Source organism: Trichosurus vulpecula, chromosome 2 (genome assembly GCF_011100635.1).
Source record: "Trichosurus vulpecula isolate mTriVul1 chromosome 2, mTriVul1.pri, whole genome shotgun sequence".
NCBI lineage: Eukaryota > Metazoa > Chordata > Mammalia > Diprotodontia > Phalangeridae > Trichosurus > Trichosurus vulpecula.
In genome coordinates, this window is record NC_050574.1 from 387,913,775 (window position 1) to 387,927,170 (window position 13,396).

The window sequence follows — 13,396 nt, forward strand, 5'->3', positions numbered from 1 at the left end:
TAGAGTAATAGTTCCCTTTCCCCTCTACATTCTGTTGATTCCTCCCCAGGTTTGTACCCTTCTCATAGGTATTAGTTTGAGGTAAGCACAGGAAGGAGTCTAGACCTGTGATTTCATTGACATAGGGAATTTCCACAGAAATCAAGGGAGTTGCTTGTTAATGGATGAACAAAGTATGGTAGGAGAATATAAGGGAGTATTATTGTGCTGTAAGAAATGATGAAAAGGCCCCTTGGCCTCTGTTCTCTGAGCCCAGCAGAGGAAGGCCCATCCAGAAACTCAGCATGTTTACTTACAGGATCCAGGCAAGAGAGATCTTCGACTCTCGTGGAAACTCCACTGTTGAATTTGATCTCTACCCTGAAAAAGGTCAGTTCCAAACTGCTGTGCCCAGTGGTGCTTCTACTGGTATCCATGAAGACTTGGAGCTCCGAGACAATGATATGACCTGCTTCACGGGGAAGCGTGTCTCAAAAGCAGTTAAGCATATCAATAAAACTATTGCCCTGACCCTGATTAGCAAGAAAGTGAACGTTATGCTGCAGGAGAAGATTGACAATTAATGATAGAGGCAGACAGCACTGAGAATAAATCTAAATTTGGTGCAAATGCCGTACTGGGAGTGTCTCTGGCTTTTTGTAAGGCTGGAGCTACTGATAAAGGTTTCTCCCTGTACCACCATGTTGCTGAGGTTGCAGGCAATGATGAAGTCATCCTGCTAGTGCCAGCCTTCAATGTGATCGATGGTTGTCTCCCATGCTGGTAACAAGCTGACCGTGCAGGAGTTCATGATCCTCCTTGTTGGAGCAGCAAACTTTAAGGAGGCCATGTGCATTGGAGCTGAGGTCTACCACAACCTGAAGAACATGATTAAACAGGAATATGGACAGGACACCACCAACATAGGGGATGAGGGTGGCTTTGCTCCTAACATCCTAGAGAATAAAGAAGCTCTGGACCTGCTGAAGAATGTTATTAGTAAGGCTGGCTATACTGATAAGGTCCCAATTGGCATGGACGTTGCTACCTCGAAATTCTTCCTATCTGGGAAATATGACTTGGATTTCAAGTCTCCTGATGATTCCAGCAGATACACTTCCCCTTCTTGGGGACCTCTACAAGAGCTTCATCAAGGACTATCCAGTGGTGTCTATTGAAGACCCCTTTGACCAGGATGATTGGGAAGCTTGGAGGAATTTCACCGCTACTGCATACATTCAGGTGGTAGGGGATGATCTCACTATGACAAATCTCAAGTGCATTGGAAAGGCTGTGAATGAGAAAGCCTGCAACTGCCTCGTATTCAAAGTGAACCAGATTGGCTCCGTAACTGAATGTCTCCAGGCGTGCAAGCTGGTCCAGTCCAGTGGGTGGGGAGTAATGGTTTCCCATTGTTCTGGGGAGACTGAAGATACCTTCATTGCAGACCTGGTGGTGGGCCTCTGCATTGGGCAGATCAAGACTTGTGCCCCTTGCTGATCTGAGCATCTGGCCAAGTATAATCAGCTTCTCAGAATTGAGGAAGAGCTGGGCAGCAGGGCTAAATTTGCTGGAAGGAACTTCAGAAAACCTGGGGCCAAGTAAGCTCTGTGGCCAGGAGGCCTAAGAGTTTGCAGGTGCCAGTTACCTCTGTTCCTGTCCTAAGAATGGGCAGTGCTAAGTACTAGATGAGTTTTATTTTGGGGGCAGGGGCCTTTGCTGCTTAACTTCCCTCTCCCTTCCACCTTTCTGTGATGTTCTCACTGCTTCGTTAGAACTGTCTTATACCAGAGACTATCTGATCATCTGGCTCTCTGTCAGAAGACCCGTATCATCTTGTGATTAGGATAAAATGACCTGTTCTCACCCCCAACCCTGGTGTTGATGTGTGGAGCCATGTATTTGTGATGCAGCCCTGAGGAGCCCACAAGCCAGATCCTTAGTGGCTTCTATGTGCAGAATAAAAGTATTCAGTAACCCACTGGAAAAGATAAAGAAAAAAGAAATGATGAAAGGATAGATTCAGCAAAAGACTTGTGTGAACTGATACGAAGTGAAGGGAGCAAAACCAGAAGAACAATTGATACAGTAATTGCCAGTTAGGGGAAGTAACAATGTAAAAAGACTGATGCTGAAGCATATACCACCCCCTCTTGGCAGAGATGTAGGACTATAGTTACAAAGTGAAACATGCATTTTCAGTCATGGCTAGTGTATGAGTTTGGTCTTACTTGCCTATACTAATTTGTTACAAGGGAAGGCTTTTATTTGTGGGGGAGAGGGGAATGAAATTATTAGGGGAGGGAAAGGCAGGGCAATTGGGGTTAAGTGACTTGCCCAAGGTCTCACAGCTAAGTAAGTGTGCCAAGTGTCTGAGGCCGGATCTGAACTCAGGTCCTCCTGACTCCAAGGCTGGTGTTCTACTCACTGTGTCACTTAGCTGCCCGGTGCAACATATTTGAATAGACAGAAAGGTAACTGTTTCACATCAGGTAAAAGCTCAGTTCTGTTCTCCCTATTTCCAGACACTTTCATATTCATATTAGGAGAGGAGAGAAAATAATTAACATCCTTGTCAGAGGAGAAGCTAGCTTATCCCTGTCCAGAAAGCGCAACCAGTTCATGCTTCCTGAAGCAGAACATTGTATCATCAATAGAGATCCTGAGCCAGCTGAGTTATCAGATAGCAGATGTACTCATTATGGAAAAAATGAGAAAAATTTATTCTAATGAGTAAAAGGACTCATGATACCTGCTCTAGATACAAGGCACTATGAGAGGACTTAGGAGTGGCCAGATGAGTGCGGAGCCTGCCACTTTGTGGAAATAGCTATTTAGCAACACTGTCAGAAGAAATTTGGGGCATTATGGTAAAAATGGATCGTACTTGTAGTAGTTTGAAAAAGACTATTAAAACTTTGTGTAGATTTCTTACAAGTTATGATACTTGCCCATTAGCAAGAAAGTCTCTTGTTAGAGTCCGCCTAAAAGAGTAATAATGATAGCTATCTTTTATGTAGCACTTTAAGGTTTGCAAAGTGCTTAAATGTTATAATATTTTATCTTTATAACAGCCCTGTAAGGTAGATGGTACTGTTATCTTCATTTTGTACATGAGAAGTCATATGGCTTACCAAGAATCTAAGTGCCTGAAGCAGAATTTGAACCCAAGTCTTCCTGACTCCAAATCCAGCACTCTATCAACATTATTGTTGTTTAGTCACTCAGTTCTTGACCAAGCTATTGAAGATATTGAAGGGTTTGCCATTCCATTTTCCAGTGGACTAAGGCTAATCCCATTCTGGGGTTTTCTTGGCCAAGATCCTGGAGTGATTTGCCATTTCCTTCTCCAGCTCATTTTACAGATGAGGAAACTGAGGTAAACACAGTTAAGTGACTTGACAGGTGTCACACACCTAGTAAAGGCTAAGGTCAGATTTGAACTCAGGTCTTCCTGACTCCAGACCCAGTGTTCTACCCACTGAGCCATCTAGCCATCTCTATTATTTTGGATTATGTTCAAGTTTTTGACCTTGGAAAGATAGTCAAAGTAATAAAGATTCTTATTCTTCTATGGCTGAAGTTACCCTCCGAAAATATAAGAATGCAGGGTTTGTTTTTCTAGTTCAGGGGTTCTTAACTTGTGATCTTGTTTTTAAAATAATTTTGATAATTGTATTTCAGCATAATTGGCTTCCATCATAACCTATATATTACATTTTATGCATTTAAAAACATTATTTTGAGAAGGAGCTTATAGGCTATAGGTTTCACCAGACTACCAAAGGAACCCATGGGAAAAAAAAAGAATTGGTTGGAAGAAAATGCGGGAAGACTGGTATAATGTAAAGATTATTTGTATAACATGGACAATATCTTGATTTTGTTTGCTCAAATATACATATTTGTTACAAGAAAGCAATTCTACTTGGGTAAAGGGGAGGTGGTTTGGTGAACAGTGATAGATATAGAGGTAAAATGTCACTAAAGCATTTTATTTTTTTCTTTTTGTTCGCTTTTTAAAAAAAATATTTATTTAATATATTTAGTTTTCAGCATTGATTTTCACAAGAGTTTGAATTACAAATTTTCTCCCCATTTCTATCCTCCCTCCCACTCCAAGATGGCATATATTCCAGTTGCCCCGTTCCCCAGTCAGCCCTCCCTTCTGTCACCCCACTCCCCTCCCATCCCCTTTTCCCTTACTTTCTTGTAGGGCAAGATAAATTTCTATGCCCCATTGCCTGTATGTCTTATTTCCTAGTTACATGCAAAAACTTTTTTTTTTGAACATCTGTTTTTAAAATTTTGAGTTCCAAATTCTCTCCACTCTTCCCTCCCCACCCACCCTTCCTAAGAAGGAAAGCAATTCAACATAGGCCACATGCATATCATTATGTAAAACTCTTCCACGTTACTCATGTTGTGAAAGACTAACTATATTTTGCTCCTTCCTAACCCATCCCCCTTTATCGAATTTTCTCCCTTGACCCTGTCCCTTTTCAAAAGTGTTTGTTTTTGATTACCTCCTCCCCCTATCTGCCCTCCCTTATATCGAACCCCCTTTTTTATCTTCTTCCTCCTTCTTTCCTGTGGGGTAAGTTGCCCAATTGAGTGTGTATGTTATTCCCTCCTCAGGTCAAATCTGATGAGAGCAGGATTCACTCATTTCCTCTCATCTGCTCCCTCTTCCCTTCCTACAGAACTGCTTTTTCTTGCCACTTTTATGCGAGATAATTTACCCCATTCTATCTCTCCCTTTCTCCCTCTCTCAATATATTCTTCTCTCATCCCTTAATTTGATTTTATTTTTTTTAGATATCATTCCTTCATATTCAACTCACCCTGTGCCCTCACCCTCTGTCTATACATATATATATATATGCATATTCCCTTCAGCTACCCTAATACTGAAGTCTCATGAATCATACACCTCATCTTTCCATGTAGGAATGTAAACAAAACAGTTCAGCTTTAGTAAGTCCCTTGTGATTTCTCTTTCTTGTTTACCTTTTCATGCTTCTCTTGATTCTTGTGTTTGAAAGTCAAATTTTCTATTCAGCTCTGGTCTTTTCACTGAGAAAGCTTGAAAGTCCATATTTTGCCTTGGAGCATGATACTCAGTTTTGCTGGGTAGGTGATTCTTGGTTTTAATCCTAGCTCCATTGACCTCCGGAATATCATCTTCCAAGCCCTTCGATCCCTTAATGTAGAAGCTGCTAGATCCTGTGTTATCCTGATTGTGTTTCCACAATACTCAAATTGTTTATTTCTGGCTGCTTGCAGTATTTTCTCCTTGATCTGGGAGCTCTGGAATTTAGCAACAATATTCCTAGGAGTTTTCTTTTTGGGATCTTTTTCAGGAGGCAATCTGTGGATTCTTTCAATTTCTATTTTACCCTCTGGCTCTAGAATATCAGGGCAGTTCTCCTTGATAATTTCTTGAAAGATGATATCTAGGCTTTTTTTTTGATCATGGCTTTCAGGTAGTCCAAGAATTTTTAAATTATTTCTCCTGGATCTATTTTCCAGGTCAGTGGTTTTTCCAATGAGATATTTCACATTGTCTTCCACTTTTTCATTCCTTTGGTTCTGTTTTATATCTTGATTTCTCATCAAGTCACTAGCTTCCACTTGCTCCAATCTAATTTTTGAGGTAGTATTTTCTTCAGTGGTCTTTTGGACCTCCTTTTCCTTTTGGCTAATTCTTCCTTTCAAGATATTCTTCTCCTCATTGACTTTTTGGAGCTCTTTTGCCATTTGAGTTAGTCTATTTTTTAAGGTGTTGTTTTCTTCAATATTTTTTTCAGTATTTTTTGGGTCTCCTGTAGCAAGTCATTGACTTGTTTTTCATGGTTTTTTTGCATCCTTCTCATTTCTCTTCCCAATTTTTCCTCTACTTCTCTAACTTGCTTTTCCAAATCCTTTTTGAGCTCTTCCATGGCCTGAGACCAGTTCATGTTTTTCTTGGAGACTTTTGATGTAGGCTCTTTGACTTTGTTGACTTCTTCTGGCTGTATGTTTTGGTCTTCTTTGTCACCAAAGAAAGATTCCAAAATCTGATTCTGAATCTGGGTCACTAAAGCGTTTTAAAACTTGCACAGAGAAAAGGGACTGGAATTGCAGAAGGGGCCAAAAATTGAGGAATTTCTTACTACATAGTTAAGAGTGTGTGGTGTGTGTGTTTAGAAAATACTATATATGGTAAAAGTTCATAGTTTCTTATATGGTCTTCTTGATGCATGTTGAATTCACAATTTAAAAAAAGGGTGGGGGGAATTACTGGGCTGGCAGTCCAGAGACCTGAGTTCTAATCTTCCCATTATCCATGACTTATATGGTATTAAGCAAGTCAACTTAACTTTTCTCATATGTAAAATTGGGAATTGAAACTAAATGATCTCTGTGTCCCTTATTAAAGAAATGTTAGTTCAACTGGCTTATTATTCTTCATACCCCTTCAACTCTTGCCAGTAGTAATTAAAAAACTAGAAGATAATTTTAAAATGTGTTTAATAAGAACTTAGAAGTGCCAAAAGCAAGATTTCAGAATGCTTGTGTACGTATGCATGCATAGGCAGTCAAACAGATGGTTATTAGCATTTTGAATAAATCACCAGGGAAGGAGATGGAGTGGGAGGGAAGGAGATGATACTATAATAAGTTTTGAAAATAACCTTCTCAGAGTTTATCTTGAACGCTTATCTATGAACCCTTATCAATTAAAAACAGTTCTCTTTCCTAGTGGATATTCTGGGTGTGAAAGGTGATTTTTCTCAATGATATACACACAGCATTTCAGTGGGAGTTAGACCCTTGAGTGGGCCAATGCCTAGCCCAGAAGGACAATGGTTAGGAGCTAGTTCAGCTGTAGCAGGGAGAATACTGGGCTGTAATCTGAAGGGTAGATATGGTTATGTTGGAGATAATGATTGGCTATATTGGGAGGGTAGAAGTCTTCCTGTCTTTCTACTCTCGTGGCTCAATCTCTCTCTATTTCTCACATGCGCACACACTCACACACACACACACCCTTCTCCTTGGAGTCAGGCCACAGTCCTTGGATCCCACTAGGAAAATTACCATTTTAGACAATGAGAACATTGAGGGTACTTCAATGCCACTTTCTCCATAGAATAAAGCCTCCCAATATTCCCTAAACCAGAAGTAATCAGTCTTTTCCTTGGAACTCTCCTAAAACTTTGCACTGCTTATTTCAAATCTATCCACAGCATACATGGAACTCTAATTTGGATAGAAGCTTTATCTTCTCTACTAGACTGTAAGCTCCCTGAAGATAGATCTCTGTGTTACACCATTTGTTTACCCCAAACTCCACATAACAGTTCCTGGCGTACAACAGATGCTAAATATTGTGTCAAGAGGAGAAAATAGAGTAAGGGAACTGAGAGCACCCTTTTCAAGAATGCAAGGAAAAGGGGGATAGCAATACATTTAGCTTTGCATTCAGCCCCGATTGTCTTAAAATATGCTTCTCTATCTTCACCGTTTTTTAAACACATCCTTTGACTTTCCACCCATAAGCATTTCTAAAATGCATTAAAAACTAGTGCCGTTGCACAGAGCAGGCCACAGAAAGAAGAAGAGAAACACGAAGAGTTATCAATACCTTTTAATGGGAAGATCATAAATGTTGTTTTACTTGAGTTGGCATTTTTTTTTCTTTTGCAGATGTCAGTTGAGGTGCATTGTGGTTAAAACTTGCCAAAGATTAAAAAAAAAAGTTCATTATCTGAATCAAAATCAGAAGAATCAAGACTTTTGATCCCCAGACCACCTCCTTAAACAGCAAGACATCTCTCAGCCCATATAAGGTATAAAGGTATGCACATTGGGGGATATTGTTGGAAAAATTATTGCTTTCTAATAGTTGGTAGCATATCTGAAGGAGAAATTAGGACTGATATGAAACTAATATACAAGTAATTATAGAAAAGGACGTATTCTGAATGTTTAGAGGGCTCTCAAAGTTAAACTGAATCATTTATGACTGAATATGATAAAAAAAGTTTTAAATATTAATAATTTCTACTCTTTAAAAATCAGCTTTTATTTGCCTTTTTAAAATAGTTGTAGCTCCTTTGGTAGACTCAGTAAAATTACTGATCTGATACCTTTTCCTCGTATGAAATCATTTTGTGAAGTTTTAGACCAGAAAAACAGAGACTCAAAGACAGAGGGGTCTAGGATTTCTGTCATTCACATGGCTTGTGTTTCATAGCAAGAAATAATTGGAGAATAGCCAAGGAAATCAAAGACAGAAACAAAGGTCCAAAATATTTGTAGCAGAAGTCTTTGTAGAAGCAATCACCTGTAAACAAAATTTTTTGAAGAATTAACTCAGTACTCTGATCTGGAGATTTAACCAAGACATTCTTGATTGCTTGTAGCTGTAAAGGAGAAAGCATTTCATGAAGTCCTAGCACCATAAATGAGCCTTTCTTTGAGTTAGAGCAAGGCTGAATTCTAGAACTTTTTGAGAATATTAAAAAAAATCAAATGAGGGTAGTTATCTAGGACAGAGAGGTACAAAATTAGGTGATTGATGAATATAAATGAAGTAGGAATATGAATGAAAGCATACAAAATAGTCATTGATGCTTAGCAGCTAAGAGAGGTTACTAAAATATTCTGAGAAAAAAATACATATCAATGGATAATTGAGTACAGTAAGTTGAGTAGGTACTTTCCATTTTTCTGACTAGAAGCTGCAAGATTTCGTCATTCCATCATGGGGGCAATGTCTTATCTACCCAGAGCAACTCACAGCAATGTCAAGCTCTTTAGAGGAAGCAAGGTCTTGAACTGGAGTCAAGGAGACTTGAGTTCAAATCTGAACTCAGACACCTATTGGCTAGGTGACTCTGGGCAAGTCTTCTAACTTCTGTCTCAGTTTCTTCATCTATGAAATAGGATAATAGTAGCATCTACCTCTCAGGGTTCTTATGAGAATAAAATGAGATTATATTTGTAAATTGTTTTAGAAACCATAAAGTGTTATATGCACACTAGTTCTTATTATTATTAGAAGTGCCACCAAATATGATGGACCTAGAGCCCTTTTCCCACCCCGTTAGTTAGGGAATGTCTGAAAATACTATGATATGTGAATATAATGGGATGTTATAGTGCATTAAGAAATGACAAAAATGAGCAGTTTAGAGAAACCTGGGAAAGCCTTTATGAATTGATGCAAAACAAAATAAGCAGAACCAAGCGAAGTCAGTTCTGTTGTGTCAGTTTTGAATAGTTAACTAACATTTATTAAGTACCTACCATGTACACTGTGCCAAATGCTGGAAATACAAAGAAAAGCAAGTGACAGTCCCGTCTTTCAAGAAGCTTACAGTCTGATGAACATCAGCTAGGATTTATATAGCACTTTAAGGTTTGCAAAATGCCTCATAAATATTTTCTCACTGTATCCTCATAGTAACTGTGGGAGGTAGGCACTATTATTATACCCATTTTAAAGGTGAGGAAACTGAGATAGGCAACAATTAAGTGACTTTTCCAGAGATACACGGCTGATAAGTGTCAGAGAACAGAATTATAGATATAGGTATAGATATAAAGTAATGTAAATTAAAAGATAGCCAAAAGCAGTGCAGTGGAAAGAATGTTGAATTTAGAGTCAGAGGTTCTGTGTTTAAAATCCTAAATCAACCACTCATCAACTACCTGTGTGACCTTGAACAAGTTATTTCACCTTACTTGTAAGTTCAAGTTCCTTAACTAAACTGGGGGAATTGGACTAGGTGACCTCAAAGATCCTTTTTGTCTCTAAATCTCTAAGTCAAACTCCAAGTAATTGAGAGACTAATGAAGGTCCTGGAGAATTGATAAGGGAACATTTTGATCCTCATGGCAAAGAGGTGGACAACTACTGGAAAAGAATATTGTACAGGTTGTGAGATGTAGTCCCCGGTTTGCTATTGTTCAGTCGTTATAGTTGTGTCTGACTCTTTGTGACCCTATTTGGGGTTTTCTTGGCAAAGATACCGGAGTGGTTTGTCATTTTCTTCTTTAGGTCATTTTCCAGATGAGCCAAACAGGGGTAAGTGACGTCCCCAGGGGCACCCAGTTATTGAGTGTGTGAGGCCAGATTTGAACTCGGGAAGATGAGTCTTCTTGACTGCATGCTTGGAACTCTATCCACTGCACCACTTAGCTGTTCCATGTTTCTGGTTACTGTTGTTATGTTTTGCTGCAAGGGAGGGTTCAATCTGGAGAGGGAGAGACTAAAAAGAGGGTGACATAAAGACATAGGACATCAATAAAATGTATTTTTATTTCTCAAAATGAAATAGAAGACTCTTCCAGGAGTTACAGCATTGAAAGCAAGTTCAAGGAAAACAATCAGTTTTTCAACAGAACTGATCCACACAATCAGTAGGACTTCTAAAAGCCAGTTCTTCCTGGATAGCAAAACCTAAAGGGACCTAAAAAAAAAAAAGACCATTGAAAGACTTTTGGGTTTCCCCAATCTTTTCTTGCCTTTTGCTCCTCAGAGATGATTTCTAATCAGACCGCCTTTGCTCCTCCTTTTTGTGCCTCATAGCCAATTGACCAAGTCCACAAAGCACAGAAAGGGAGATGTGACAATAATCTCCTTATAACCTAGGGATGTTTTATTGTATCTCTGCAGCCTGTACCTAATTTATTTTTATATTCCTGGCCATTGTGGGCAAGTTAGCAGGGAACAGAACAAGTAGCCTGTAGTCCCAGAATTATTAGGATGACATTCCCCAGGTAAAAGACAGTTGGCCCCTGCTCATGGCACCTTGTGGGTATCATTATCCTCTGAGATTTTTTTGGGTAGGTGAGGTTGCAATTAAGTACCACTTTTCAATCCAATAAAAACAAGGAACCTAGAATGGTTGTTACAGTCATTCATTCAACAAACACTTGTAGTGTCCTCTATGTGCTAGATATTCAGGAAAATACAAAGATTAAACAATAGTTCTTGCTCTTATGGAGCTCTTTGTTAGTAGAGAGAGAGAAAATGCAAACACAGATGTTTGCAGCAATTATATCTACATCCCAAGTAATATTTGTGATTGGGTTGCAAGAACAGAAAGTTCAATTCACCCTTCAAGGCAGTTCTTGAAGTTGTTGAATATCCTGAGATAGACTTGTTGAGGCTGTCATTAATACAGAGAAGATCAGTTAATAAGCATGTAGCCAATGGAGAAAGTTAATTGTATTATTAGGAAGTAAATGCTACACTGCAGACCAGGAGGTATGATGTAGGGTCCTACAATAAATCAGTGAATAAGATTCTGTCAGTTTATTCAGTACTATTCATAGGAGATGTTGCAATGAGTATCTCATCTGCTTGTTAAACATCCTTGATGTGGTGATGGGATATCAGATCACCATGGCTTGTTAGGATTAGCAATTTAGACCATCTAGCTTTCCTTACTTAGACACTGGGAACCCAAGCAACTTTCTGTTATTAGTTTGTTCTCCTGTGTAGACTTTTCCACTGGGAAGAGAAGATACTGACTGGCAAACTCCATTGTTTAGCCCAGAGGTATCAAACACATATGGCCTGTAATACTCCCAAGTGCAGCTCAAGCTAGATTAAAATGTAATTGGGAAATACTTACTAAAATAAATAAAATACAGTGAAACATAATGTTGATATGTGGTTTTATAAGTCAGTATGAAGCCCACAGGGATCCTTTCCATCTGAGTTCAACATCACTGATCTAGTCTTCTCACCAATTGTGTTTTTTTCGTTGTGAATTAATAAATTACCATCTTGGGTTTTTCAACAACAACAAATATTAAGCACTTATTTTATATATGGTACTTTGCTAGGTGCTGATGGAACAAGGGAAGGGAGGGAAGAAGATGAATCAGCAAAGAAAACAAGATTTCGTGGAGAAGCAGGAGATTTTAGTGTATCTAAAGCCAAGAGAGGAAAGAGTATCCTGGAGGAGTGAATATGTTCCAATAGCATCAAAAACTATAGGTTGGCAGGTCATTAGTAACTCTTGAGAGAGCAGTTTCATTAATGTAGTGTAGACATAAAGAACTCTCAAGATATTTTAGGAGTAAATGGGAGGGGAGAGAGAAGGAATAGGAATTACATAGACTAGAAGGATCCAGGGAAGCCTTTTTTCTTTGTTTGTTTTAGGTATGGGGAACCTTAAGCGTGTTTGTAGGAAAACTGCAAATAGCCAAGTGATAGGAGAGACTGAAGATGCATAAGAGGAAGTGGATTATTTCTGGAATGAGTTCCTAGAAAAAGCAGAAGCAAAAAGATCATCATTACTGAGGAGTAGGGATATTTTTCTTGCTAGGAAGAAGTACTGGAATTTAAGTGATGATGCTGGAACATTAAGAAGAAATAGAGAAGGGGAGCTCAATTCAGATGACTTCAGCCTTCTCATTCGAAGAGGAGGATATTTTTTATGTTGTATCTGTAGCCCCAGCACATAGCAAATAATGTGTATAATAAATGTTTGTTGGATTTTCTTATATTGGAAAGGATTAGTCAGAGGTGGGGAACCTGTGGGCTTGAGGCTACCTGTGGCCTAGAGAGGGTCCTCAAATGTGACCCTTTGACTGAATCTAAAGTTCACAGAACAAATCTCCTTAATAAAAGGATTTGTTCTGTAAAACTTGGACTCAGTCAAAAGACCAAGCACCTAGAAGGCCATATGTGGCCTTGAGGTCGCAGGTACCCCACCCTTGGATTAGGTCATCTGCGGAAAGTATGAGAAGGGATGTGGGTGATTTGAAAGAGGAGAGAGAGAAAAAGTTTTGAACAGTTGTCCTGAGGAATGAGACTAGGGAATCAGTAAATGTAGGGGAGATGAATTCTTAAGCAGCAACAGGGGCCCATGGTAGTTTGTTTATTGGGTGAAATCTACTCAATTTCATGACTCTCCAGTTGGGCTCAGCAACTCCTGAGCAGGAATGGAATAAGCAATGGTAAAGGTCCCCTAAAGATGAGATCTGTAGGTCGCAAATGGTAGAAGGTCAGAGATTATACAATAGTAGCTAGTCAGATATTAAAGGGATACATCATGAGCCAAGTATAGAGGCAAATAAAGCCAAATTAGTAAGAGATGGGATGTAATTAGGGATGGATCCAAGGACCAGAGAACATAATGAGGGTAAAGAATACATAGAGTGTGAATGAGAGGGCTGAAGGGCAAGAGGTAGTGGTCTGAGGGTAGAATTTAAAAGTTCCAGATCTTGGAGGTAGTGCACTTTAGTGAAGGGGCAAGGCTTGAGGTAATAGTGTGTTTTCAGTAGAATGAAAAAGAAAGATATCGGAGTTGAAGAGTTAAAGGAATTTTGTGATTAGTACTAAAGGGCTTGTTAACATGTGTATCATAGTCCTCAGGGATAATGGTAGATGGAGGTGATGAACAATCCT

The 13,396-nt window shown here is 39.2% G+C and overlaps 1 protein-coding gene and 1 pseudogene across 2 annotated transcripts in view; both read left to right on the forward strand.

The window, feature by feature from the left end:
* The first annotated feature begins 284 nt into the window (after nucleotides 1–284).
* Nucleotides 285–1,584, forward strand: LOC118838107 (annotated as a pseudogene).
* Nucleotides 1,585–7,716: 6,132 nt separating this feature from the next.
* Nucleotides 7,717–13,396, forward strand: part of CRACDL (CRACD like) — a 142,150-nt gene continuing 136,470 nt past the window's right edge. The window contains exon 1 of one of the 2 annotated variants that reach the window (XM_036747950.1): nucleotides 7,717–7,822. The gene's annotated coding sequence lies outside the window, so the exon portion shown is untranslated. The remainder of the gene's footprint in view (nucleotides 7,823–13,396) is intronic. The other variant, XM_036747952.1, reaches the window with a different exon arrangement.